The 26,619-nt window shown below is 41.9% G+C and overlaps 1 long non-coding RNA gene across 1 annotated transcript in view; it reads left to right on the top strand.

Annotated features, from left to right (window-relative positions):
- The window catches only part of LOC111523104, a 225,453-nt gene that overhangs the window by 104,779 nt on the left and 94,055 nt on the right, over positions 1-26,619 (top strand). The window contains exons 3-4 of the long non-coding RNA XR_002725434.1: positions 929-932; positions 18,534-18,642. This is a non-coding gene — a long non-coding RNA (uncharacterized LOC111523104). The remainder of the gene's footprint in view (positions 1-928; positions 933-18,533; positions 18,643-26,619) is intronic.

Raw genomic sequence — 26,619 nt, 5'->3', positions numbered from 1 at the left:
CGTGATGATTCATAGAAGCTTTATTATAATAGTCCAAAACTAGAAACAACCCAAATGTCCATCAGTGTCCATCAGTAGATGAATGGATAAACAAACTGTGGTATAGCTATACAATGGGATACTTATCAATGAAAATAAATGAACTATTAGCACGTGCAACATGAGTGAAATTCAGTGTAATTACACTGATAGAAGCAGATAAAAATGACATACTGCATGATTCTATTTATACACAAATCTAGAAAATTCAGACATTTATAGTGACCGAAAGCAGATAATAGTTGCCTGGGGATAGGGGGAGTGGAGAGTAGTGGAGGAAAAGGATTTCAAAGGGGCTAGAAAAACATCTTGGGATGATGAATATGTTAATAATCTTGATTGTGGTGACAGTTTTACAGGTATATGTATATGTATAATGTCAAACTTATCAGATTGTACATTTTAAGTATAAGTACATTATTTTATATCATTTACACCTCAATAAAGGTGCTAATAGCAATAAATAGGGGATATTTATTGAAAGGCAGGTGATGATAGGGTAAATCAATTTAGCTTCAAAACCAGGATGCCTGGGTTACTATTTTTTTTTCTATTCACTGGTTGTATCACTTTGAACTGGTTAACTCTTCTGGGCCTGTTTTTCTACGTCTAAAATGGAGAAAACTGTTCCGACTTCTGTGGGTTCTTGTGAGCATTAAGTTAGTTTATGAATGTAAAGCACTTATGGTACTCCCTGGTATGTAAGAAGTATTTAACAAATGTTAAGAAATTATTATGCACTGGGCACTATGGGAAGTGTTTTATGAGAATTATCTCATTTAAACTTCACAGCCCTCTGAAACAAGTAACAATATCCTTATCCTTTGTACCAATATCTAAGTAAAAAGGAGAAAACCAAGTTGCAAAGAGGAGGTTTAATTTATCCCAGAGTGGTTACATGGGAGGCAAGAAGCAGAAGCCAGATTTGAGTCAAGGCAGTCAAACTCCAGAACCCACACTTTTAATCCTGTGAATAGGTGCTAACAGGTGGGGCACTGACTCAAGTGCTAATAAGAAAGTTGTCTAGACAGTGCCCATGTTTTGTGAGCATTTCATTCTATAAGCCATGTGAAACTACTGAAGACCAACATGTTTGGGCAGCTTTCTGAGAGTGCCTCTTATGATTACTCCTGGCAATCATCTCAGTACTCATCAAACCTATTTCTTCTTCCTGGGCACAGAATCAAACTATTTCCCAGCCTTCTTGTGTCTGGTGAGGTCATGTGACTAGTTCTTGCCAATGCAATGTGAGCAAAAGCAGTGCGTCATTTCTAGTCCAAGGCAGGTAAGAGTGGGTGAGCTTTCTCCTTTCTCTACTCTCCCTACTCATTTCTGCTGGTTTGTGTTTAAAATGGAGGAACCACAGCATGGGAGAAGGCTGCTTCCTCAAAGACCACCTGGAGCAGAGCCCCTATTGCTGACCTGTACAGAACCATACTTTATGTGTTAAGTCACTGAGATTCTGAGATTATTTATTAAAACAAGTAACAGGGCATTGCCAATGTGCTACTCTTATGCCAGTATGTCACTGTTATGCCAATATGTTACTCTTATGAAATATTACCCTTGCTGAAACATTCCATCTCTAAGAATTTCTAAAATATGGGTCAAATATGTAGACTGACTCTTTTGCTAGGAGATGGACCACAGAGTTTTGTAGTAGAAGTTTAAGTAATAGGAAATAATATGTAATTAGTAGGAGATAACATATGAATGGCACATGGAATAAGAGTTTCAATATTTATTTATTTATTTATTTATTTATTTTGAGATGGAGTCTTGCTCTGTTGCCCAGGTTGGAGTGCAGTGGCGCCATCTCAACTCACTTCAACCTCTACCTTCCAGGTTCAAGTGATTCCATTGCCTCAGCCTCCCGAGTAGCTGGGATTGCAGGCATGCACCACCATGCCTGGCTAATTTTTGTATTTTTAGTAGAAACGGGGTTTCACCATGTTGGTCGGGCTGGTCTTGAACCTGACCTCGTGATCCGCCCGCCTCAGCCTCCCAAAGTGTTTCCATATTTAAATTCCTTCCAGGTTATAATATTTAAATATCCTTAATCTCACTCATGGAGCCTGAGTGATGACCAGTGTTCTTCATTCCAATTCCCTGTTGGCCTTTGCTCTGTGTGTATCCTGTTTCTTGGGGCTTTAGTTGTGGACTTCACCTCTTGGCTTTCCAAGATCCACAAGAAACTGAATAATCTCTGGCCATCTCAGATGTATAATTATCTCCTTTGGTTGTTTTGAAACCTACCACTCACATCTCAAAAACCTATTCAATGGGACAAGTTGCCACCATCTGTTTCTCAACTGCCATTTTTTTCTTTCTTGCTCATTGGAAGGTTTGTCTTCTAATTATTTTATCAGCGTCCCATATGTGATGTGTCTTCTTTCATACTGTGTCCTGTCTGTACTATGACAAATCATGGTCTGCAGACAGCGCTCTGGTTCCTGCCCCACAGCTGGGTTGCAACTCCATCAGTCTCCCAGCACCAGAGTCTTCTCTTGGGTTTCTGGGGTTCCAAATGAGAGAGAGAAAAAGAACACTCAGCACCCTGGCTTGGGGACCATATGTGACAGCCTGAACACATAGCATTATTTTTATGTTTTCCCTCGTTTCTAGTTCTGTGTTGGAACAACAATAACAAAAAAGGGCCAGAGACAGTAGCCTTTGTATTACTGGAGTTCAAGAGGTATAGGGAGAGGACAGCTGTTCATAATGCTGGATAGTGAGGACCTCATGTCATCATCATGGAGCGGGGCTTGATTCTAGGCATCTGGTTCTGAGCACCTGCTGCTCTGGCAGAAGGTGATCGATCACTCAGCACAGCACTTCAGAGGCTATCCAGAGGCTATCCAGAGGGGACTGTGATCCTGTAGCCCTATGCTCCCATTTTACTGATGAGGAAACTGAACCCTAGAGTCAAATTGAGAGTTCCTCAAAGATAGTCAACAGATTGAAGCCAGTCTGAGAACCACTTACTCCTGGTGGTTGGAATATAGAAAGTGAGAGTAAGTTTTTAAAAACTTTTAAGGTAATTTGACAGAGAAATTTTAAGTCATCTAGGCCTATATTTCATATGTCTTTAAAAGTCCAGATATGTTGTCATTTGTTTTATTTTTTATAATAAACTTTATTTTGGGAATAGATTTACAGAAACATTGAGAAGATAGTACAGAGAGTTCCCACATACTCTGCACTATCTTCTAGATAGTGTAAGATAGTAAAATTAATATATTATGTTAGTTACAATTAGTGAACCAATACTGATACATTATGATTCATTGAAATTCATACTTTATTCAGATATTCTTAGTTTTTAACCTAATGTCCTTTTTCTCCTTCAGAATCCTATCCAGCGATACCATATTACCACTGATCATTGTGTCTCTTCTTGATTGTGACAATTTCTCAGACTTTTCTTGGTTTCCATGACTTTGAAAGATTTGAAGATTATTAGGCAGGTGTTTTGTAGGATGTCCTTCAATTGGGATTTACCTTTCTCATGATTAAACTGGGCTTATGGGTTTGGGGGAGGAAGACCAGAGAGCTGAAGTGCCATTTCCACCACATCATATCAAGGCTACATACTATACACACGACTTTTCACTGTTGTTGATGTTGACCTTGGTCATCTGACAGAGGCAGTCTTTGCCAGTTTTCTTTACTGTAAAGTTATCTTCTTCCCTGTCCTTACTTTCATACTATGCTCTTTTGAAGGAAGTTACTATGTGTAGGCCACACTTAAGGAGTGTGGAGTTGTAATTTATTTTAGTGTACTTGACAATAAATTGGTTTGTGATATATTGAAAATGCAAATGGTCCTCAAACACTGCTCATTTGAGAAGCACTGCTCTAAAAACCCTGCGTAAGGGCACACAGAAGAAATGCTGGGACAGAGCCCAAAGCATCTTGGCTTCAGTCCCAGGTCCTGTCATTCCCCAGAGCCTAACTTGTGCATCCATCTAACTGTGGGGCCAATTTGGCTGGCTCTGTAACACCACAGACTACCCCATAACTTTCCATGAATCTTAAGAAGTGCTTCAAGTCTTGGTGGACGTTTCTGGAATACTAGTTTCCTCGAACCTTGATGCATTCATTTGTCAGAGTTCCTGTTTTAGGTGAGGTTCAATGACAAATAGGTTCTGAGATGCAGATTTGTACACAGAAAATTCTTTTGGGGAGTGATAGGAGTAGGACAGGGCAGAAGGAGAAGTCAGATGTCAATGCAGTCCAAATAAAAGCCCCTGCCAATCTTACAGGGAGCTTTGGACCTGGGATGGCCTTTCAGAGTTGCTCTGAAATGAAGCAGAAAGATCAGCTTTGACTGCACCCCTATCCCCCACCAAACCCACCCAACACATACACATTGACCAGGTATTGGATTGGATACTGTCTGTCTTTGGGAGGGAGGTGTCATTGGGAAAGGCAGCCCCTTTAGCCCGTGGACATAACTTAAAAAGGAACTCAGCTAAGCCACCAGAAGTCAACACTCCTGGCAGCTGGGGGATGAATACTTAGGACCTGATGAAAGATCTGGATGGCACCCTGCAGCACTTGCCGCAGATACGATGACTGTTTTCAATTCTTTTGCCTTTGTGTTGTGTCTAGATTCCAGGAACCAGGAGGTTGTTTGCTGTACTCTCCCTTGTACAGTTAGCTGTCTCTAGTGCCTGAATGCACTAATTGTCCTTTGGGTATGGATGAGGTAATGAAGGAAAGGGATGCTGGGAAGAGAGGCCACATGAGAAGGTTAGTGTGGGCGTAAGACACAATGCAGAGGATTTGTATTTGTGCCATCTGCCTGCTTCTATGATTCATCTGGGTCTGTGCACCCTTGTAATCAGCAGGCTGCAGCGAACTAAGTGTTACTTGCTAAAGAAAAATGAAAGCTGGGACTTCAGCAGGGAGGAAAGTATGTGCCTCACCGTGATGAGTGCAAACAAACACACAGCATTGGGGAAGCCACACAGAATGAAGCTCTGAGAAGACTGTTAGTGTTTCCCCACCACGCCCCAGGGGAAAAGGTGTAAGTAACAGAATTATTCCAATTGGTCAAGAATTCATCTTTCCTGTCACTTGTCTCTTGTGGGAGTTCAAACTTGCTCAGTCCCACCCGTTTTGGTTGAGAGTGAAAAGGACATTTTAATTTAAGAGCAGAAGATGGAACTTGAGAGCAGAACAAATTTGGCAAATGTAAATTCTTATGCAAAACCCATGCTTCCTGTACTTGGCACCTTGTTTCCCCGATTCTGCCTGATGTCCATCTCTTGCTCTCATTGCAGTTTGAATTCAGGCATGTGTCTTTCCTCTCAGCTTCACTATGCGTAAGAGGATACTTGGCATGAGTGAGCTCATCCTGGCTGACAGGAAACTCTTATAATTAGGCAAAGAAATGCAAAAGAACTGAAGCCCTTTTCCCTCCATGAGCATCTTTCACTAACTGCCCTAGGAATTCGTGCCTACCGTTTGGATTAGATTTAGCTACGGGGCAGGAAAGGGTTAAAGGAGTTAGAAAGAATTGAAATGAAAATGAAAACTTTTTTCCCTATTAAGATAGCAGAAGTTCCAATGTGAATCACCGTTTTGCATAATAATCATGGCCATATAATAATAGATAACATTGTAGATCTTTCTTAGTGCTGAGCGCTGTGCTAAGCACTTTGTAGGGGTTATCTCATTTTATGTTCATCATGACTCAGTAATGCAGATATTATTACAACCCCTCAAGACAGATGATGAAACTAAGACTTGGAGACGTTGGGCAAGTTGCCTAAGTGTGGAGATAAAATTCAAATCTAGGTACCAATGTTTCTGAACCACTCCTGTACTGCTTCAGTAGCTATGGGATGGGATGGGGGAGTGGTTTGAATAGGGAAATGGAAAATGTCCTCACATTGGCCTCCTAGGGAAAAGCCCTTCTGAAAAGCAACCTACTGTGGGTTTCCTTCTTGTAGCTCAGACCATTTTCTTTTATGCTAACAAGAGAGACCAAAGGGATGGTTGAGACCTGAACCTTAAGTCAGAACCTTAAGATGGAATCTGGGAACTCTGATATTAACTCAGAGTCTGTGGCGTGAAGATCATGACTGAGGCCATAGATTTGGAAAGATTGTTCCAAGAAGAAATGTGCAAAAAGGAGGTCAAAGAGCTCAGGCTGGATTTTTGGAAGCCAACATTTAAAGGACATGTAGAGGAAAATAAGCCAATAGGAAGGTCCAGAAAGAAGAGTTAGTCTTTCTGTGGTCATCCAGGAGAGAGAGGTGTGTGGCTATGCACAGGCAATGAGGCAAAACTGTCAGGTTGGATGACATCTTGTCTTCTAAGACAGGGGAGATGGAAGGAAAGATCAGAAGAAAGGTGACTACATTAGAAAGTGGAGAGGAAGCAGAGTTAAGGAAGTCCATGCCAGGACCTGTATAATCTTAAGGAAGTAGAATGTTCATTTCTTTGGGGTTTTCACACTCAATTCCTTCCTTCCCCAAGTATCCCATTAATTGCTACACCTGCCCCAGGTGGCACTCAAGCAGGAGCACCCCAACCCAAGAGTAATCCAGCTGTTGACCTTGACAAAATCATGTTGGCTTGACAGACAAAGAAAAATTGTCTATGCCTTTGCTGGGAAGCTGCTGATAGAGACCATGGCTGCATCACTGCCAACTCTCATGTGGCTCTGTTGATAGGGGTTTCACCCTCTGATGAACTTCTCCAAACTTTCTTGGAAAACCAGTTGGGCAGTTTTACCTTTTGTCTCCTGCCTTGGATGGATCTCATTTCTATCCCAGTTTGGGGTTAAGTATTTTCTGGCTGCTTCCTGCCCTTGGAGCATCCAGAGACAGGTGACATGTGGACACTCTGCTCACTCCTCTTTCTACTGGGAACTTTGGGCTGAGGCTAACTCTTGTGAGCACTAAAGTGCTTGGGGCTTGGCAAATTCAAGGTTAACACTGCCTGACATCAGACTCCTGTGAGATATCCTACATCCAGACTCCCAGAGTAGGAGCTTGCAGCCTGGCAGGTCTTCCTTTTTTTCCTGTTCTGGTGCCTGCCTGCCTCATTTATGTGGCTATTAGGTGAATATTTTGTACTTTGAAAATATATGAAACCCATTGGTCAGTGGAGTAGGATTTTAGCACTCCAATCTCTCATTTTTTGGACAAAGAAACTCAGGTTCACACAGGATTGACTTGTCCAAAGTCACATGACTGGGGTTTGAACCCAGGTCTTCTGTTTCCTAGTCCATAGCTCTTCTCATTTTTATCATGCAATAAAAGGTAGCTCATCACAGAAATGTAAAGAGAAAGAATGGCGACCTCTCTCCTTTCCCACAAGTCTTACCAGTTTTGTGTCTCTTGCTCCCAGTTAGATAGGTTATAATTGACTTTGACTCTTCATGGAGGGGTACCCATAGTTCACACTCATAGCTAAAACCAACTCAATCCCCTGAATCATTTCTATTTACAATCTATTTCCTGGATTTAAAAAATTAGTGAACAAATCTCTTCTTTCTGCATATAGGAATATACCCTTAGGACAACAACCCTGGAGAAACTTGACTTAAATTTAAACCAGATTATAAAACATTGGGGACAGGCACTGGTGGAGGTGGGATGCGATTATCATAGTAACTCAGTGATGAGTGTTTAGCGTAGTCTATTCTAAGTTTATAACAACGCTGGGCATTGTTCTATTTTACTGCACAGGAAGCTGGGTCACAAAGAAGTTAAGTAATTAACCCAGGTCCCTAGGGTTAATTATGTTAATTAAGTGTCAGTGCTGGATTTCAAATCTTGGTTTAACTGGCTCTGATGGCTGTGGTCTTTCTACTACCCAGTGGTTCTCTAACTTGACATATAAAAATTTTCTGAGAAGACTATTTAAAAAGCAGTTTCCACCCAATCCAAGGATTCTGATTCAGCAGGGCTGAGGTAGGTTGGGGAATCTATATTTTTTAAAATGCCCTCAGTGGTTCTGGCATAAAGTGTTGGGAATTCCTGGAGGAAAAAAGCAGAGAGGTGGGGGGCAGTGGGTACAGATGGCAGCTTCCCGTCTTTGACAGCTTGGGGCTAGGCCAGCCACTCTCCAAGCCTCACAGCCTCCCTAGACCTGGTCAGGTGTCCCCTGTCTGCAAACGGTGGGAGGTCTAGGCAAGCTGTGCTGGAGGAACTCGCACTAAGACAAGGCTCCCCAGTGTGGAAATCCCAAGTTCACCCAGAAGTTTCAAAGTTAGGGATGTAGTTTCTTCTCTGTTGTTTTCCTTTAGAAGAAAGACCCATTTCCAACTATACTCTAAGCCCAGAGGTGGGCCCTTCCTTGTCTCTATTCTTAGTGTTGGCACAAGTGGCCGCTCCAGGGAAGTGCCTAGTGTTCACTGAATCATGAATGGTGGAGGTCATGCTCGGGCGTTCAGTCCTGGTGAGTTAGGTTCAAGGGCTTCCCTTTCTAAGTGTCTCCTGTTTGAGAGTTTCACTCTGTCTGGGGAATACCCTCTGGAATGTAGCTCTGAGGAACACATAGCTGAGGGTCCCAAAGTAGCCAGTTTTCTAAGGTGCATAGAGAAAAGTGTGTGTGATAGTTTTTTCCTCCCTGATATTTTACAAATTGAATCTCATTTACTTGTGGGAAAATGCTATAGAGATTAAATTTCTAATCCAGCCAGCCTATAATTATTTCTTTTCTTGAGCCAGTCACTGATACTTCAGGCAGCTCCTTCCCAATCCAGAGTCAGCAGCAAGTATCATTAACTTGCCTTCTAATATTTCTCCCAGATAATTAGTATGAGATGAACAATCAGGAGATTCTAAGAGCCTAAAGCTTAATCAAAGAGTCTGGTCTTTTGGTTCCTCCATATCATCACATGCCCCAAGGCTCTAATTTCCCATGCCTATAAACCTCAAAAGCTCAAGTAAAGGCCTCTGATGATTTTCCATAATGTGATTCCATGTGTTATGGAATTCCCTGCTTAGCTCCCACTTCCAAATGTACACTACATTTAAAGTAAGCCAACATGCACAGAGACACAAGATAACTCACCGTCCTGATAATTGAAACTTTATCGTTTGCTTGAGTTTCCTCCTCCTCACTCATGTCATCCAGAAAACTGAAAATGGTCCAGGCACAAATTAGTGAAACAGGTGAATGGGAGACGTGAGGTGGTCTTGGTGGTTATGGTGACCTGGCAGGGGCATGCCCTCCCCAAAGGAGACAGGTTCCATTTAGACACATCCAGTTTATTCCAAGTATGGAATGTGGATGTTTATTCCACATCCTTTATTCCAAGGCGAAGGGCTGGCAAGTGTTCTTGTTCTTCAGGAGAAGCTGTAAATATGAATGAGATCTCCAGATTTAAAAGATGTGGTGTTAGAGATCACCCTTCCTTCCTTCCTTCCTTCCTTCCTTCCTTCCTTCCTTCCTTCCTTCTCCCCTCCCTCCCTCCCTCTCTCCTCCCACACTCCTTATTTCCTTGTCCTACAAATATTGTTTATGTCCTCCCCAAAATTCAAGCATTGAGGCCCTAACCCCTCTACCATGTGATGATGATGGAGATGGGATCTTTGGGAGGTAATGATGGTTAGATTAGATCATGTGGGTTGGGCCTGCATGGTGGGATTAGTGGTTTTATAAGAGGAAGAGAGAGATCTTTTGCTTGCCTCACATGCATTCACTGAGGAAAGGCCATGTGAGGACATAGTGAGAAGTTGGTGACTGCAACTCAGGAGTGAGCCCTCACCAGGACCTGAATTCACTGGCACCTTGATCTTGGACTTTTCAGCCTTGAGAACTGTGAGAAAACACATTTCTGTTCTTTAAGCCACCTGGTCTATTGTATTGTATTAGAGCAGCTCAAGAAGACTCACACAGTTGATCATAAGTGCTGGACAACAAATTATATTCTTAGATCAGATGATTGCTGATCATTTGCCTGCTTTGTTGTAAAAAGGGCATTAAAAAATGAAATTAGGGATGGACGAGTGGGTACAAAAGGGAGAAGGAATTAACACAATTTTGAGGTAACAGCACATAGGTAGGGCTGGTTGGCTGTTTTCTAAACAGCTGTGCTTGAAGTAATATTTTAGCAAGATGGGGGCTTTGGAGCCTGTCTGGGAAGGCTCACTTTCCTTCCTTCCCTCCCTCCCTCCCTCCCTCCCTTCCTTCCTTCCTTCTTTCCTTCCTTCCTTTCTTCCTTCCTTCGTCCTTTCTTTCTTCCTTTCTCCCTCCTTCTTTCCCCCCTCTCTCTCACTCCTTATTTCTTTGTCCTACAAATATTTATGGATCACTCCCTCCCTAACTGCTCCCCCACCCAACCAACTGCACTAGGCCCCTGAGAATACAAAGGAGCAAATGACTTGGTCTTTGTCTTTCAGGAGCTTTAGGCTCGCTATTTTAGCTCTGATTTGTCTCAGTGGAGCTGTGAGGGAGGGCAAGTTTTCCGGGCCATCATTTCTGCACCCGTGACCTGGGAGTTGATATAACACTAGTGGCTGCTCTGATTCAGAGTCAAGTGAGAGGAGGTGCTTGAATGCTGCTCTCCTGTATCAACATCCCTCTGCTAATTTAGATCAGAATTGATTATTTGGTTTTGGGCAGCATGGCAGAGGGGAGAAGGTTCAGAGAGGCCTCACTGCTGAATCGCTTTCCTTCGGGCAGGTTGGATTGTGATTGCCACGCAGTGAAAACATCCATAACCCTGAGTGGTCATGGGTTTGAGTATGTGTAGCCACTGCTTCTGTAACTTGGCTGCTGGTGGCTGGTGGTAACGAGGACAAAGAGAGAAGAGACTCTTATGTTAGAGAAAGGTAGTGTTTACAATAAAAGATACCTTGTAGCATTTCTATAAAAAGTATTCAGGCAAGTAAAGGACAGTCAGTAAACCATCTGCTAGTGTGGCCCACCCAAAGTCCATTCATGTATTTACTCAGTAACTTATAGCATTGTGGAGGGCATTGGATTAGGAGCTATGGATATTAGTGATTAAGCTGCAGGTCTTGCTTGGTTTGGCAATTGAAAAACTGATTTTTCCAAAGACTGTATCTGCATATCTTGGCATCAGGAAGATAAGGACCCATGGCTGCATAGGTCTGGGGGGTAGAGCAAAGGGCTTCTGGCATTTAATCTCTGTTAAAAATACATTTCAAAATCATTTTACCAGCATATCAAGCTGTAAAATATATTAAGTTAAATGAGAGAAAAAAATTAGAGATGTTAACTGTTAAAATCTAGAGTATTTTAGTTGAAAGACTGGGACATGAAAAGTAAATTTTCAACTTGAGAACACTTCGTCTCAAGGGAGGTTAAAAAAAAAACACACCTTAAAAATAACAAGAGCTTCAAAGCAAGTGTTTTTATCACTGGCAAAGCAGGTGGTCCCACATCTATTGTATGCAGGGCTCAGGGAAGCTTAAACTTAAAATGCTTAATGATTTTTTAAAGTTCTGCTAAAAGACATTATTTTGGGATAGAAAAAAGTCTATTTATTCCACTCTAGGTACTCTGAAGCAGGGTATGGATTCTGTTTTCATCTTCCAATACAAGCATGTTTCCACAGGATTGAGATCTGGCATGGACAACTTCAGCCTGAAACGAGTACTTTCTGGAAATTTGCAGTGAGTGGAAACAGTCATGTAGAGCTGTGGATCTTGCTACCTGGATCAATAACTTCTTCTAGTTAAGATTCTTGCCAAGGAAAAGCAAGGAATATCAAATTTCATAGACCTAACGAACCACTGGAAACTGCACCCATGTGTGCAAAGATCGCTTTTTATGATTTATACAAACCAAAGCACTCATTGGAATAAGAATAATAGCTAATGTTTATCTATCATTTGTTATCCTGGCCACTGTGCCAGGTATTTATATACAGTGAGTTATTTAATCTCTGCAACAACCCATGGGTAGGTACTATTATTTTTCCTTCTTTATAGGTAAGAACACTAAGGCACAAAAATGCTAAATTACAGAGTGGGATCAATGTGTCGCTCCCTTAGAAAATGAGTCAAGTTCCATATGTGTGAATAAATGTGAACATTCCCACTTCCTTGTCACTTGGTTTTCTTTCTCAAGTTTGGTGTGTTTGCTCTGTGTTCACAGGATATTGTTAACTTCTTAGTGCTTTGAAGAAAAATCAATTTTTTTTCTTAAGAAGAGACTTTTGAAACTCACCATATGAATTCAAGAAGCATAGGAGAAAATCGAATTTCACAAATGGGATACCAATAGCTTGGAAAAATCCACTGCTTTCGCAGAGTTTGTTGTTGAGGGAACCCTGTCTTTCCCAGCATCCTTTACGTTTCTTCCTCAAACAAAAGGTAATGAAATGCAACCAACTGACTCATTTTCTAAGTGAATGACATATTTACCCTACTCTTTAAGTTTAAACTCTTAGCAATTCCCCAATCCTTAGTTCCCATGAAATGTAATGTTCTCTTCCTAAAATGTTTGGCCAAGTTGGGGAAGGTGGGCATGGTAGTGAGAGCCGGTAGCCAAGTTCCAAGGTTCACTTGAGGTCAGAGGTTGAGACTAGCCTGAGCAATATAGCAAGACTCTATCTCTAAAAACAAAACAAAACAAAACAAAAATTAAAAAAGAAAATGTCTGGTCTTCTACAACCTGGCCTTTCACTTCTCATTCCCAACCATGCTCTGGGACCACCTCTCTCCTGTGCTGAGGAAGGCTGAGAACACAGTGCTCAATCCATCCTACATTGTTGCCTTTGCTATGACAGTTTCCCCTGGTCTCTTCCTCCTCTGAGTCTAGCTCGAGGGCCACTTCTGAACAGCTGCAGAGTTGAGCTGCTCCTCAGTACACTTCACTGTTGAACCAACCTGGGCCACAGGTGTTACAGTAAGGTTGTCTTCAGAGCCTCACCCTGAAGGAAGAAAGTCTGTGAAGTTTCTGGCCCTGGCATGAAGCTGCAGAATCTTGGTGAATCAAGCAACTTCTCCAAACCTCAAAGAAGGCACTTTGAAAATTGTGAAGCACTAATTGAAGGAGAGAAGAGTGTCAAGGATTCTATCCTCCACTTACTAGTAGTTGTCTTACTTAGTTGGGACTACCAACCCCCAGATAGCCTTCATCCCTGGAAACGTGCCTGAGATGCATGTCTCTTCACATGCTTGGGCCTTACAGAATATGCCAGAAGCCAGGGTTAAACAGTGTCAGCTGGATGAACACATTTCAGTGGCGAAGGCTGTTGGAAACTACCACTGTGTTACATTTCACTTTAAACTCCTCACCTTGAAGTGAAGCTAAGCCAGGCCAGAGAATTGAATGGATTTGCCGTTGGTCACAGTATGAGGTGGTGGAGTAAGCGGAAGGAGAATGTGGTATGTGTTACAGGCTGTCAGTATTTGCCAGACTATGGTCTTTTAAAAAATATATACATACATTGCACAAAGAGTTTGGCATTATAAAAAGAATCTTTTAAGTACCACAGTCTTTTATCCAGAACATTATTAAGAACTTTTTATTAAAAATTAAGATGCCTCAGAAACCATATAAAATTTTAACAGGCTCTACCTTTCCACTTCGCCTTTTCCAGGGCACCTCAGGAGAGGTGGTAGAATTCTCAAACAGTTGGAGAGCTCTGCGAGGAACATTCTACTTTGCCAATTTGTCCCTGTATTGGCCCAGGGCAGCCATTTACCACCTAGTTTTTGGTTATTTCAGCTGCTGCTAGGCGTTCTCCTTCAAACACACCTGCATTGCTGTGAGGACACTGCCCCACAGGCGGAACGCGGTGTGTTTCTCAGAGCTGCAGACTGTGGGCTGTGGGCTCCCATGGCCCTGTGTGTGTGAGCCCATGGTCACTCACCGAGCTCTTCTGAACTTCTCTGGTTTCCTCTCACTTCTCTTCTGGACTGGGAACTTAGGTACAGGACCGGCCTCGTATGTATTCATCAGCGCAGGTCCCTTTGTTCAACTCAAATGAGTACCACATGGGGTTTCTTCTTTCTGTGGGCCTCAATGCCTTCTGTGCTCGTCTTTTACACTAATCTGCTCACATGGGGAGAGTCTTTCGAACTTTTTCCTGAATGTACCTCTTTTTATTTTCAAGAGACCCTATGCCATTCTAGGGTGCTGTAATTTGACAAATAAATCCTTGTCCCACTTTCCCCTGCCCTGGTTTCTCACCTGCATCCTGGCCTTTCGTTCACCTGCCGTCTTTCGGAGTGGAGAGTGCTCACCCTTCAGCCTCCTATTCACTGCAGTCCCCCAAATTCCCTTCTCTTGGGTGGTCTCCTTTATCACTTTCATATTTCTCTAATTCTAATAGCAAGACTTCAGGCCCAGCTTGAGAAAGCGTGCATTTTCCTCCTTCGTGTTCGTACAGTCCGTTGGACATCCTTACCATCAGCTCTTGTTGTTCGAAAGACCTGAAAACTCTCAACTGGCCATTTCCTGAGGTTCTCTTTTCTGTTCATGGAGAAGCAACTGAAGCCCTTTAGTCTGGGTACAGTCAGGAATTTTCTGGATTGCTGCCATTATTCTTTTATTCAGTAAACATTTGCTGAGTCCCTTCCATATAAAAGTCAGTATCCCAGGGTCTGGGGATACAAGAACATGACCAAGGCCCTGCCTAAAGGGGCTTGCAGGCTGGTACGTGAGACACAGTGACACATACTGCCTTCTATCGGATACCAGCGCAATAGGTTGGAGTGGGAGCAGGATGTATGGGATGCTCCACCCCATGACAGAGGATGGACCACCTCATTCAGTAAGGGAAGGGGTGTCAGGGAAAGCTGTCACCAAAAATCCCTAGTTGAACTGAGCTGTGAAGCACGATGAGTCATTCGCCAAAGTCAGCCAGGGCATTCCTGGTGGAGGCAGCCACACAGGCAAAGGCTCAGAAGTGTGCAAGGGGGTTGGCTATGTCCATTCTTTCTATGAATGTTGTCAAAGCTTCAGTAAAATTGCCCCTGTGCGTTACTTGTCTGCCCTGCAGGCAGAATGAGCTGTGAGTGGGTTATCAGGAAAGGTCAAAGACTGCATGGCTGGTGCGAGGGGCTGCGGGGCTGGGCCAGGGAAGGGGGAGGGAAGGGTGAGTCACTTGAAAGTTTTGTGTGCTGAGACATGGCTCTTAAAGGAGTCCTGGGGTTTTTGCAGAGGAGAAAGTGCTTAAAGGCAGATTATGCAGCCAACAGTGAGCCAGTAAATGGTTTCACTGGGGCCTATATTGGGACATTTTGGCAACCTTCTTTATTGGGTTTGGGGTTCTCTGGCTATCAGATACCTTTCTGTTCTCTCCTTGTGAATTCCCATGAGGGGTTTAGGGTAAAAATGTGGAGCCTTTAAGCATCTTAATGTGATTTCAATTGCATTTTAATTTTTAATAAAACGTTGAATAAAGTTCTGCTCAAAGAACCACAGGGATGAGAAGATTCTATTTAATAGGAAGCCCAGTATTTTCATACTGGGAGATAGATGTGTTTAACAAGACATCTCTTTAGAGTAAATGCAATAAATGGTTCTGTTGGAATGGGAAAGAAGGGAGGTGCATACATACATGCATATATCTTATTTTTCTGTATAGCCAGTAATTCCACTTTTTGGAAGTAACCGCCGAGCTTTTGGCATCTTTGACTAATACCCTTCTCATATGATAGTTACACTGCTCCAAAGACGGTACAGACATCTGAGCCAAACATTTTTCTGTTTCGTTTGCAAGAAATGGAACTGACAGATATACCTGTCTATTTCGTTTCCAAGAAAATGTCTTGTTAGAAATGTGTGAAAATATATTATATGACAGTTGCTGAAAATGTTTCAGATGCAGCAATAAACTGATTGTGGTTTTTGGACCAGATGTGCACCATGTTTAGAATTTATTGTACTTCTCTGTATTCTAGCCCAGTGCTTAAGTAAATAGAGAGAAGTGCTTCGCTTTTCAGTGAGACTTCCTATGTGGATGAATGGCATGTTCCTCCATTTCATGATGGGAAATTATAGGAATCATGCAAATTGGAAGTAGTTGCTCACCTCACACCCATTGTGTAGCTGAGAAGACTCAAACTAAGGGCCTGCTGTTTTTGTCCTGACTCCTGAGGTTAAGGAGAAGACTTAGCCTGCAAACATCTATAGCTTAACTGTGCCGTGTTTTCTGACTCACTTAGAAACTAAAGAAATGCACTTAATGTCTGATTGTAGTATTTTAAATCCCTGCCTTTTGATCTGACACATTGTAGAATCTAGTCAGAACTCGATTAATTAAAAAGGCAGGAGACTTTTTCATGCATACCCCCGTGAGACTCCAGGCAGCCTTTGCCAAAGGTGTTAGACATTTGTTTTTCTATGTGTGCTCAGTAAAATGGCTTCTAAGTGTAGAAATGATCTGTGTGTTGTGATTGATCTGCTTTTTTATGCTATCTCATGTTCCATTTCACTTCTAGAGGCACGTTGATCTTAAATAGTGAAAGATTTGTCTCATTTCCTTGCCAAGGAGGATTGTGTTTCCAGCTTTTTGTTAATTCTGGGCATTTCAACCATTGCTGCTGATAACATCCTGCTTTACTGTGCTAGGCATTCCTTGGACCCAGGACTGGGGTAAGACATGGTCCTGCTCTCAGGGAAGCAGTAGGATAGTTCATGAAGGGCATGAAGTCCAGGTGCTTCACACGGGAGACCTCGTTTAATGCTCACAGAAACATTAGATTTTGCAAGCGGTGAGGGTGTTAATTTCTTTATTTAAAACAAAATAAAACCAGGCATCTTGTAGCTCAGATATGAGGATCCAGAACTAATAGCTGCTTGACTACAGAGCTCATGCCCTCCCTCCAGCTCACTGCTTGACTGGTTGGTTAGTCAAGACATAACAATGAACATAAGGCTAGAAACATTTGGAATAAAGGCTAACATAGGCACTAGAGCATTAAAATACATTGTGGGTTAGAGAAGGGTCATTGTGTACACGTAGTCAGTGAAGGAAGGCTTTGCGGAGGAGACCTGAGCTGTGTTTGGAAGCCTGAAGATGAGGACAGAAATCACAGGCATGAAGGCACCAAGGAGGACGAGCTTGCAGGGTTGACGAGCTACACCAGACTGCCAGGGTGCAGACCTGGAGAGTTGGGGAGAGGGGAATAGGAAAGAAGCGGAAGATGGAGGGCAGGCTGTTTAGAGTTCCATGAGAAACTGTGTGTGTGTGTGTGTCACATGTATGTCAGGACGGTTTACAATGTGAAGGAAATATGCCATTTAACTAAAAATCAAAATGTTTGGGGGATATACGATGCTGAAATTTCCCATTGTAGTCAGAAAAGGTGGTGTTTTAATAACGAGGAGAATGTCATGTTTCTTTTCCTATCAGAGAATAAAATAAGTCAACCTCTTTGCTGAGTTGTAAGTGGCTGAGTTGTTGGTAAAGTCAACAAATTCCCTTTGAGTTTCTTTGATAAAAGGAGGCAACAGGGGAGGGGAGATGGGGCGGGTAGGGGAGGACCAGTGTGCAGACCAACACAGCCCTGCTGTTTGTCTGATTATCTGAAAGTGCTTGGAAACTAGGAGGCAGATAAAAACGTATTAAAAAAAAAAGAGAAAATCCAGAGGAAAAACCTGGGGAGCCCAGGGAGCATGCAGGGTGGCTCTAAACTGGGATTTGGGGTGGGGTTATCTTTTTTCTCAGAGTACAGCTTTTTACACGTTTCCGACAAATATTCACTTATGCTACCAGGGATGGTAGCATAAAGTGTGAAGGGATGAAATATAGTTTCCTTGCTTTTTCCCTTTTTGCTTATAGGGAGATACCTAGCAACATTTAATACAATTTAAAAAACACTTATAGAAATTAACAACATGTGATTTTATAATGGAGCAGAAAAAGAAAACCTCTAAGATGGAGTGAGTGACTTAGGAATCCCTATGTAGCCATCACAGATGCCTGTCTGTTGATAGGAACCCAGTTTCAAACATAGAATTTAAATTTAAGAGAAAGGTGCACACCAAATTCATGCCTAATTTTTCTGGTGGCTTGAAAGGAAGTAATGGAGTTTTTAAAAATGTGTGAACAATTGATATGAAATGCTCAATGTGTATACAATCATTTACGTGGCAGGCAATGCACTGCATGCTGGAGCTAAAAGAGAAAGGCCAGGGGCTTTCAATCTATTGAGGGAGGCAGAGAAAAGAGTAATACAAAGTGATTGGTGCTACAATATGCAACAAGAGGTGGGAATGTTAAAAAGGACTGATTTACTAAGACTGGAAAAATCAGGGAAGGCATTATGGAGAAGATTTGAGTGGGTTTTGCAGTATAGATGGAGGAGAGAGAAGTGAAATAAAGGAGAATGGCAAGGGGCATTGTAAGTGGAAAGACATACAAGGAAAAACTCAGGCATGTTAAAGTTTACCCTCTACTTGGGGAACAAACCATAGGCCCCCTTTTCAGATTCCCTGAAACTAGTATTTCCCTAAACCAGATTGGGAAATGCCACTGTCACTTTGAAGAACCACTGAGTTGTTTTTTGGTTTTTTGTTTGTTTGTTTGTTTTTTGGTAGGAGAGGGGTTTAATCTGGACTGGATTGGAGGAAAGGAACTGGCACCAGAGGGGAGGCTGGACAGATGGTGGAACTGACACTGGGACAGAACACAGAAAACAGAATCTAATGCTAGTAAATTCTTTGTTACAGAACTTAACTTTGTGTTGTAACCCTGTCTCCTCCACTGGCCTACAATGCAAGTTTCTTGCCTTAGTCATCTTTGCATCTCTGTGCCCAACACAGTAGGTGTATTAGTCTGTTTTCATGCTGCTGATACAGAAATACCCAAGGCTGCGAAATTTACAAAAGAAAGAGTTTTATTGGACTTACAGCTCCACGTGGCTGGGGAGGCCTCACAGTCATGGCGGAAGGTGAAAGGCACATCTCACATGGTGACAGACAAGAGGAGAATTTGTACAGGGAAACACCTCTTTTTGCCGGGCGCGGTGGCTCAAGCCTGTAATCCCAGCACTTTGGGAGGCCGAGACGGGCGGATCACAAGGTCAGGAGATCGATACCATCCTGGCTAACACGGTGAAACCCTGTCTCTACTAAAATACAAAAAATTAGCCGGGCATGTTGGCGGGCGCCTGTAGTCCCAGCTACTCGGGAGGCTGAGGCAGGAGAATGGCGTGAACCTGGGAGGCGGAGCTTGCAGTGAGCTGAGATCCAGCCACTGCACTCCAGCCTGGGCGACAGAGCGAGACTCCGTCTCAAAAAAAAAAAAAAAAAAAAAAAAAAAAACAAAAAACTATCAGATCTCGTGAGACTTATTCACTATCACAAGAACAGCACACTGGTCCCTCCCGCAACATGTGGGAATTCAAGATGAGATGTGGGTGGGACACAGCCAAACCTTATCAGTAGGTTCTTAATAAATCTCTGTTGAATGAATCAGGGGAAGAATGAGCTATTGTAGTTGTTTGGTTAAGAGATTGCGATGCAGGTATAAGCCTTTGTGGGAATCTTGGAAAAGGTAAGATTTTGGGGGGTTAGAAAATAAGAAAAAGTAAATATCTTAATCAGGTTTAGACACAGCTCTCACTTTTGATATTGACTCTGATAAAGCAGCATGATTAATTTCTTTGTTAAAGTGCTGTTTCATGAGGATGTATTTTCTATAAATCACTGATGAGTTCTTTGGTCCACATTGAAATCTTATTCATATGAGACAGCGAAATGTATAAGGAAAAGTACTATTTAATGTATTTAAAAAGATGGAGAAGTGAATTAGTGATGATAAATTATGAGCCTTTTGGTGTGGACTGACAGTTATTTTAGCAAGTAAAGGAAACATTTTCTTAATGCTTATCACAGTAGATGTGAGACAAAAAGAAGACAAATCTCCATTTACAATATTTTTTCTTCCAAAACTTCACAATGCAAGATTTACTCTAAAGCCACAGCTTAAAGAAAACTAGATGAATGTTTCAGCATGCATTATCACCATTATCACATTTAAAATGGCAGAAGCATAGTGCCACCAACTCTGCTTTTGAAAGATGGAGGTACCCCAACTTCAGCTTGGCCAACATCATCTAGACAAAATGGAGAGTGAGACCAAAACCAAACTTAGTGAGGCCCAAGGGTCCCAAAGCAGTGTGTTGGGGCAATGTTTTGAAATTTCAGCTGAGGGTTTTTCTAGTATTTACTGGGATCCCTTGATTCTTCTTCCATTCAGTAAACTAGGTCAGTCTGGCTTCATTGTCTCAGGGAAGGTCTGTCATAGAGCAAGTGTAGAAAAAGAAGTCAAATACTGCCTTTCGAATTCCAAAAGCCTAGGTCCCTCTAGAAAGTGAAGAACCTGGTACAGATGAGCTAAAGCACCTGAGCTGTGAGGGCCGGTTTTCCACCCCAAAGCGGGTAAAGATTCCTTGGTGTCAAGAAGCATCAGGGAGTTGTGGGAACATATTTGGAAGTGTCTATGTGGATCATCTCTGAGAAAGAGGACTGGTGTCCAGTCCCTACCCAGACTAAACCCTGGGAAGTGCAATTCCAGAACCCCCAACAGAATTGTGGGAGCTGTGTTTACCCAGGGCCTGGGCCTCAGTTTCTGAGTAGTGCTCAAAGAAGACATGGTTGTACAGTGATGAAGGGCCTTCAATCGTACCAGTTTCCATGGGAAGAATGATTCTTTGAACCAAGTAGATGGGCTTTCGAATAGCCCCACAGTTTCTCACACCCCAGCATGGTGTGGAGTGGTGAGTGAATTACTGGGCACCAGAGAGGAGTGCAAGGAGAAAGAAGAGCAGAGGCAAAGGTGGGAACATGAGCTGGGCAGCAGTGAACTTACTTCATGGTAGCCAGGACCAGGTGGGCCCCGGGGCATCAAAGCAGATGCCACTGTGCCCGGCTCAAGATGACTGAGGACCCAAGGTCCGCCACCCCATCCCTGCCTGCTTAGCCCTGCTCAACCCCTAGAATCCCCATGTGACTGAGATTAGGCTTCTGCTACCTTGTCACAGGCATGGGCTCTCAAAATAGAAATTCAGCTGTGGTATGGAAAAATAAAGTTACACTTCTTGGACACATGAATCTGGGGACTGAGATTCAAGCCTGCTCTTTGTATAACAAAGAAAACTTTCATTTGATGAAATCTGGCTAAGAATGGGCACTTCTCTGTCCTGCAAAGATCAGTATGCCCTTAACCTCAGGCAAATACAGAGACGGGTTTGTTGAAAAAATACACAAAAATCTCTCAGAAACCAAGCAGAAGAGTAAAGCAGGGTCTGAGGGGATTCTTGGAAAGTTAAAAATGACCTTGCTTCTCTGTCGTAACGGGCTACGTGGGCGCTTTGATTTTTCCCTGTGTGCCTTGCCTGTCCCTCTTCATTCTAGAGTCTTCTGCCACCCCAGTCTGCGCAGAGACTGTGATGGCCTTGCCCCAGGCCTCACACCTGTTCAGTTCTAGCAGTCACCTCACAGATAGAGGAGACTCTTTTGTGTCTCTCAGGTCAGCGTCCAACTAACCAGAATCTGATTGGCTCCCTGTGGTCAAGTGTTTACTCCTGTCCAATCACTGGCTGGAGTGTTTTGGTGCTGAGTCACAAACCACATTCCGAGCAGTCAGGGCAGGGCTGCCATGTTGCACAACTGCAGAGTGTGCCTGCCAAGCAATACTCTGGGAGTGGCTCCCCTGGATATGTGTGGTGCTCATCCTGCATGGTGAGAGGCAGTGATCCTGACTAAAAGTCCTGCTCTCCTGCTTAGCAAATGTCATAAAATGGTGGAACATAGTGTTGTCGCTGTTTGAATTGAGTGAACATCTTCCTAACATAACGTTGAGTGGCCATATGAATGCATGGAGCAGGACTAGGAGAGCTGACCTTGGCATACTGAATGTTCATGGTGAGCAGATGAGGCTGCCTACTCGGATGGTTCCCTGTTTAGCACTGTGGTTTGGGGAGCAAGCTTTGGTGTTCAGCACACCTGTGTTGACATCCCAACTCTGCCTCTGAAAATGTGACATTGGTCAAGTTACTTGATTTCTCTGCCTCAGTGTCTTTATCAATAAAGTGGGAATGAAAATTTCTACAGGAATTCTCAAAAGGAGTCATTTAAAGAACTTAGGCCAGTTTCTGATGCTTCATAAGTGCCCAATAAGTGTCGGATGTGACTTATGTCATTATTATCTCTAATAATTCTATTATTAGTGAATTATTTCACTAAATAATTTTTTCCACTAATTTATTTCGCTAATTATTTCACTAATTAATTTTAATTCTATTAGTGAAATAATTCACTAATATATCACCAATACTAGAATTATTAAAATTATAGTGAATTAATAGAATTATTAGTGATATATTAATATAATAGATTAGTACTATATTAGTATAATAGAATTATTAATATATTAATAATTATTAATGATATGTTACTGAATTATTAGTGAACAATTATTAGTGACTTGATTATTAGTGAATTATTAGTAATATTTTAGTGAATATTAGTGAATTGTAATACAATTAATAATTCTATTATTAGTGATAATAAACAAGATGCATTTTACGGTCTTAAAATGTTAATGACCCATTATATGAAAAGCATTTATTTATCTGCATTAAAGATACTATATGTTTGGTTAAGATCCCTGTAATTAAAATTAAAATCAGAATCACAATATTATACCAACATTGATACAAGTAATAATTAACAACAACAACGATGATGATGGTGATTAAAAACCTGGATAAAGTTTAGTCTCAGGCTTAGTGTGCTTTGGGTATGCATGTATTTATCATATTTGATTTTGATTTTATTTTAAAAATTTTGTCTTGACTTTTTTTCTTAGCATCTTGACCCTTTTGTGACATCTAGCAGGATGTATTTTTTTTCAAGATACATGTTTCACAAACAAAATATACGTTTATATCTGACTGTACCCAAGCTGCTAATTATGGGCATCTCTTTCTATAGCTCACTATTAATCACTCATGTCTTTGGGGTTATATAGAAAACAATTTATGTTACAAAATCAAATCCTCTCTTAAAAATGTTTGCCCTGGAAGTGAGGCGGGAGGAAATCACAAACTGTTATTATTTTCCCTTAGATGGATCTAAATATTAACATTCTCTTAGCTTTAAAGATTATTTTTATGCCGCTCCTTTATAAACAATTGAAGTTCACTAACTCTTCTGTTGTCTCGGGTTCTGTCTACAGCATACCCAAACAACTCAGCTAAAAAAATGGGCAATCAGTTCAACAGGTTATTTGGTCTTACGTGCAGAAAATAAAAATGTTTGAATAGCTTAAAACATGTTAAAAAGCATAGCATATAGTAAACTCAATTGAATGTTTAAGCACAGGCTAAGGATCTCTCACACAGAGGAGGGAGTTGCCATTTCTAGATCTCATTGCAACTGTATTAACTATCCAACTACCAGGGCAACAATAGCAGCCACAGTGGCAGTAGAAGTAATAGTAGTAGGTATAGCAGGAGAAGGAGGAGGGAGAATAAGCTGTTAATAGTATGAACAACAGTAGTAGTTGTAGTGATTGTTGTAATAGTAATAGTTAACACTATATGTACACATTGTTTTAGGTACTTCATGTACAGTAACGCATTTAATCTTTATAGCAACCTTAAGAGATAGTACTATTATTTCTCCATTTTACAGAAAAGGAGACTAAAATTCCAGGAGGTAAAGTCACTAGTGGAGGAACCAAGATTTGGAAAACAGTAATAATGGCTGACATAGATCAAATATTCATGCTTCTCAGCTACTGACATGATTACCCCATTGAACTCTCACAGTGAGCCCAGGAGGTGGATTTCTTATCCCCATTTAACACAGAGGGAAACTGAAGCTTGGATGCCCACCCGATGAAATGGCAGACTGGGTCTGAAACCAAGGGTCCAAAGCCAGAAGTCCAATCTTGCTTTCAGTTTGATGGTGTCTTGCAGATTCCGCTTGGACTGGTTTGTTGAGGGAAGAGAAATCGTCTAAGTAGAAGCTGTTGCCTTGAGGGGGAATCTGGGTACCTACCTCTCCCTGAGGAGTGTTCTCCTACTGCCTGTCCTACAAAGAGGGTGCTTTTCTTCTGAACCACCCCGAAAGACTCCCACATTGGAGGGTGAGGCAGTAGGGTGAGACGAGTGAGGCACTTGTCCTGGGCACAGCATTTCAGGGGACACTAGATATGCAGTAATCAATAAAATAATATTTTATTTACTTATTTATACATTTTTGAGACAGGATCTTAGTCTGTCATTCAGGCTAGAATGCAGTGGCACAATCACAGCTCCCTACAGCCTCAAACTCCTGGATTCAAATGATCCTCCTACCTCAGCCTCTCAAGTATCTGGGACCACAGGTGCGTAACACCTGCTGGGCTAAGGGATAAGTAATTTTTTAATGCAACATTTAAAAATAGGTAAATAGTAAACACTTAAAATACAGTTTTTAAAAATCAAAATAAATATCAAAAATATCCACACCTGAACAAGATCTCCACATTGAACATAAAGACAGGATCAGTTTGGTCCTGGGTCTCTGGGCTCCTGGATGGAGACCAGGTGGGCAGGTGAGCATGGTGCTGTCCTCACCAGGGCTTTCTTGGGTCTCGAGCAACATTTGGGATCCTCTGTGCAACTGTCTACACCACTGCTCACCCAGGCCTCTGTCACAGTCACCGTGATGCATGAGCAGTGCTTCTTTAGGCATCATGTCACCAAAACAATATTTCATCATGCAGTGCTATTTTTAAAAAGTGAGGATGGTATTTTCCAATGATATGTGAAAAGAGTTACACCTCTTCCCTCTCCACCTTTTCTCTCCAGAATCCAACCAAAGAAGTTGTTTAAAAAAGAAACAGTCAATGCCTTTTCTACTTTTTAGATCTGCATATTGGGCCACTCTTGGTTCCTTTTTTCTTATTTACTACTTGAGGGTGTCAATTTAAGAAAACTCAGCTCTCCTACCGGCAAGTCAACTGGGACACATGTGTTCTGTTACTCTCTTCCAAAGGCACTGTGGAATTGTCCAGTCCCAGAGGCCTTGGGCTTTGAGGACGCAGCCCAGCAGTCGTGGTGCTGAATATGAATATAGTGGCTTCCCAACCCAAAAGACATTTCATTTATTATTTTAAAAATATTTTCTTTGGGCTCTTTTAATCCTCAGGGACATTGGCTTGATGAATAGCAAATAAATTCCCTAACCAGACTGTTGTTATAAATATCCATGGCATTAATTCAAACCATTTGCATTGGAAACTTTTTTTTTCCCCTGGAGGAAAAGGGGTGGCTGATTTAACCTCAACATTTGGGACACGTTTTTCCCTAAAATAACTACAACATTCATCATTTTTTTTTCCTGCTGGTGTGTCAATTTTTTAATGAGAGGCTGGGTCCCTTTAGTACCTTTGGTCTCCATAGTAACAATTTCATGTGTTTATTCTGGCTTACTGAAATAAAATACTGAGGAAAAGGTCAGTGACTCATTTTTGATTGGGGGTTACTCTAATTAGAGGATGATTATTTAAAATTTGATCTCTAACACAAAGATACTATGTGCTTAAAAATAAGACCATGGCAAGCATTTTAAATGACAAATGATGAAACATTTAGACAGTGAGAGGCTTCCCAACTATGGCTCTTTCTTCACAGGTGCAGGTGTTTTCAAGATTATTATTGTTTTCATCCGTGTTTAACCGACCTTGACTTCTTGCCATTCCCTCTCTGGTAGCAGGATCTGAGTAATGCATTACGTAATGGATTAAAGTGTCTGGAATAACTAATGCAGTTCTAGGAGTCAATTTAGACCTATGGTATATGCATCTGAGATGAGCTGAATCAATACAATAAAGTCCTCTCAGATGGCTGCTGAGTGGCCAAGGGAGGCATAAATCGTGCCTAGGTACCATGTTTCTATCCCCTCAGTCACTGCAGATTTTGGATCTGTGGGAAGGCAGAATGGGGCATGCAGTGCTTTGTGATCGTTGTGTTGGGTTGCCGTTGCTTGATTTAACATATATCATGCCTTTCTTTCCTCATCTGTGAAATGGCAATAACAGGGGAAGCTGCAACATAAGGTGTTTGAGGGGATTAAATACAATAATCATGCATGCACAGGGCTTAGCAAAAACTAGACTCAGGAAATACCGTAGCAGTGTTGGCTGTTATAATTTTTCTTTTACTTTCATTATTTGATTGGCACTTTGGCCTTTGGACTGAGTTCCTTTGTTCTCAAGGGAATTGCTTAAAATGAAGGTAAAACTGAGTGGCAAGTGAAGTTTCCACTGTAGAGAGTGACAAATCAGTTTGAGCAGGTGTGGATGTGGATTCTGCAGGGGACATTCTGTGGGGAACATGGTCATCCGTTAGGGCTCCATGAGGCTTTGCTCTGTCATGGCTGAGAGCCAAGGGCTGCTTTGTCCTCTAGAACCCAGGCTCCCATGAACTGGCTCACAGGACAAAGGGCAGAGCTCAGGTAGTGGCCATCAGGCCCTATCTGGTTGAATCTCCATCAAGCAGATTTATTTAAAACACAAAGAGATGCAGACTTGGCTGGCAGAATTGGAAGTCAGCCACACCCGTGTGACCCCATATTGTGGCCTAACAGGATGACTCCATGAGACACAGTGAAACTAGGTTGACCTTATGAATG

Source organism: Piliocolobus tephrosceles, chromosome X (assembly GCF_002776525.5).
Source record: "Piliocolobus tephrosceles isolate RC106 chromosome X, ASM277652v3, whole genome shotgun sequence".
NCBI lineage: Eukaryota > Metazoa > Chordata > Mammalia > Primates > Cercopithecidae > Piliocolobus > Piliocolobus tephrosceles.
This window is presented reverse-complemented; position numbering and strand designations above follow the sequence as displayed.